This window comes from Octodon degus, unplaced genomic scaffold (genome assembly GCF_000260255.1).
Source record: "Octodon degus isolate 3935 unplaced genomic scaffold, OctDeg1.0 scaffold00005, whole genome shotgun sequence".
Lineage (NCBI taxonomy): Eukaryota > Metazoa > Chordata > Mammalia > Rodentia > Octodontidae > Octodon > Octodon degus.
The window spans coordinates 33326018-33329421 of record NW_004524581.1 but is presented as its reverse complement, the minus strand read 5'-3'; the positions used below and the strand labels follow the sequence as shown (position 1 = coordinate 33329421).

The 3404-nt window shown below is 49.1% G+C and overlaps 1 protein-coding gene across 1 annotated transcript in view; it reads right to left on the bottom strand.

The window, feature by feature from the left end:
* The window catches only part of LOC101582899 (HLA class I histocompatibility antigen, B-38 alpha chain-like), a 245968-nt gene that overhangs the window by 3712 nt on the left and 238852 nt on the right, over positions 1-3404 (bottom strand). The gene's annotated exons all lie outside the window — the stretch shown is intronic.

Sequence of the window (3404 nt, the reverse complement as noted above, 5' to 3'; positions counted from 1 at the left end):
GATTGAACTGAGACACTTAGGCTTGCCAGGCAAGTGCTTATTCTACTGAGCCATCTCCCCGGCCCTGAGCCTTTGCTTTTGTAACCTTTGATGACCATGACTCTGTGGATAAGATTGTCATTCAAAAATACCACACTGTTGGGCTGGGGAGATGGCTCAGTGGTCTAAAGCACCTACTTAGAACAAGCTTTAGCAAAGCACAGGGACCCGGGTCCAATCCCCCAGCACCACATGCCAGCCAGCCCCGCCCCCTGGTGGGCTGAGCCGGCCACACACACACACACACACACACACACACACACACACAGAGTAAATAAATGTTAAAATTAAAAAAAAAAAAGGTACATTGAGACTCACTCACAGACTTCAGTGTATTAAGCTGATGTTTATGTGCACACTGTGGTTTTCCTAAGTAGTCTTGAGACATAGCTCTAAAACATGCCAAGCTTAAGAAAGGTGAATGTATGGTTTAGTAATTAGACTGTAAGGAGAACCAGACCATGATTTGTCATGAAATGGTCGTAAAATATAAAAAATGCTGACCACCTGAGCTAATTGCTGTCTGTTTCTCAGTATCACTCTAGGCATTTTATGTTTCTTAGCCTGGTAAATATGAGGAGGCCTGGAACTGTATTTACTGAGGACAACACATACAGAATAACATGTAAGTCCTGCGGACATTGCTCTAAAATTATGAGCTCAGGTTTAAGCCTTACAACTCCACCTTAGAACATGCTGTGGATAGGACTCAAGCACGTTCCCTAAGGGGGCAGGTGTTAAAGTTCCCCCTCCACTGGGTGACACTGAGAGGGTGGAATCTCACTTGACTATGAAGGTTAGAGGTGAGACTTCCCGAGCTCCTAGGGCTAGGTCACCAGGGTGGAGCCACCATGCCTGACAGCTGGTGGCTACCTAAGGCCAGAGACAGGCAGACACCAGATCTCAGGCTGAGTGGGGAGCCTGTGGCCCCCCAAGTGATGTTCTGTACCACTCAGGACGCCGGGCAGGAATAACAGCTCAGATGGGGCCCTCTGGCACTGAAGCCCCAGAACTGACCCAAGACCCTGTTTCCTTTTTTTTTTTTACATTTATTTATTGTGTGTGTGTGTGTGTGTGTGGCCAGCTCAGCCTACCAGGGGGCGTGGCTGGCTGGCATGTGGTGCTGGGGGATCGAACCGCTGTCCCTGTGCTTTGCCGAGCTTGTTCCAAGTAGGTGCTTTAGACCACTGAGCCATCTCTCCAGCCCCCCCCTTTTTTTTTTTTAACTTGTGTGTGTGTGTGTGTGTGTCAAGCTCAGCCCACCAGGGGGCGCAGCTGGCTGGCATGTGGTACTGGGGGATCGAACCGTGGTCCCTGTGCTTTGCCAAGCTTGTTCCAAGTAGGTGCTTTAGACCACTGAGCCATCTCTCCAGCCCCTCTGTTTGCTTTACTTTTATTTTATTTTTAATTTTTTTTATTTTTATTTTTATTTTTTTTGGCAGAACCGGGATTGAACTCAGATCCTTGCGTTTGCCAGGCAAGCACATCCTACTGAACCATTTCCCCGGCCCCTCCTGTTTCCTTTATTAAGTCACCTCGCCTCACGTATTTGATACAATTACAGGAATCAGGAACAAATGCATGCAGAACTGTTGTCCTACTCTGTCTCTCTGTCTCTGTCTCTCTCCACTTTATGCATTTGGTACAGGGTCTCACTACGAAGCTCACACTCCTAGTGATCCTCCTGTTTTCAGCCTCTCCAGGGCTGGGATTACAGACTTGCACCACCATGCAAAAACGCTGTTGCTGGGTCAGTTCGCCCGGGGGTGGGGCCTGTGCAGCATGAGGGACTGGGGGTAGAATCCTGGTCCCTGGCTTACCAAAGGAAGCGCTTAGTTTGCTGAGCTTTCTCACTGGCCCGCCTCCCTTCTGACCTCTACTTTCTCCACAGCTCAGAGCCACCTCCCGGCTCCTCTTCACCTGCACTCTTCCCTTCCCATCACCTCGTCCAGATCAGGATATCTGGGCAGCGTTACAAGTGTGGGTTAAAGAATGGCTCTCTCAGCATGACCAGAAAGGAAACCATGAGAAAAGTAAAATTCACACAGATAAAGACCATACAGCAACGCTTGAGTGGGATCAAACTCAAAATCACATGGGAAGTCCCAGATAGGGAGGTGCTGCGGTCAGTGCTGTTCAGCTGAGGGCAGGGGGACACATGGCAGCGGGACAACGTGTGCTTGTCATTGTTTTCAGCAGGAGGGAATGAGGGACCTGGGACAGTCCTGGGCCGTCTTAGCTCAGCAGGATTGTGAGACACCATCCAGGACTGGAGCTCTACTTTGAAGATCTTGGGAGCACTAGGGCAGTCGGTGCCCGCTCCAGGGGAGGGGAGGTCAGGACCCGGCTTCAGGGCAGTGACAGAGCATCTCCGTGACTGGTGCTGTGACTGTGCCCCAGGCAGACCTCAGATACAGCTACATTTGCAAAGGAAGAACTGTCAGCCATGGCAGACACTGTGACCAGATGCTTGGTGTTTTTTCAGTACAAAGACCTCTGTTGGAAGATAATGAATATTAGAAAGAACCTGGAAAAGAAGAAATACAGGGCTGACCAAATAGCTCAGTGGATTAAAGCACCTGCTTAGGCTGTCCGAGCGGCCAGGGTTCCATCCCTGGTGTGCCCTGCTGACCCCACCCCCTGGGTGCACTGAGACATGGATTGAGACTGGGTGTAGTGGTGGGAACCTGTAACCCCAGCTCCTGGGAGGCTGAACATAGTTGGATCTTCTACGTAGTTAGATCCTGTACTAAAATACAAAAAAGAAAAAAAGAAATACAAGTGTCAAGTTTTTTTTTTTTTGAGAAGGGTCTACAGGGTGTTCAGGGTCTCACTACTAGGTCACACTCGCAGTGATCCGCCTGTTTACAGCCTCCCAAGAGCTGGGATTACAGGTACGTGCTACCATGCCCAGTCTCTTGCCCTCTCATCCCTTTCTGGGGGCGGGGCTGGCACAGCAGGACAGGTATCCAACCGGCCCCTGGGCCTGCTTGCAGGCATTTTAATCCGCTGAGCTATTTGGCTGACCTTCAAGCAAAGTTTTTAAAGAATGAACACAAACTCGAATATGAAAATTGAAATCGGAACAAAAATTGACGACTATCAATTTAGCAAGGATAAATGTAGAAAATGAGTGTAGGGCTGAGAGTAGGGAAATACAGTGCTACAAACATAGGTGGAATAAAACTGTGGGAACTTTTGTAAACACTGTAGCACTTTAAGTGTGCGCACATTTCAATGGATGAATTTCTCCTGGAGGAATTTACCCTAAGAGGGCACACCGCACGTGATCTCAAACATACACATTCAAGCCTGTACTTGAGCTGGGGTTTCCAAAGCCAGCAAATGGAAACAACGTGAACGCC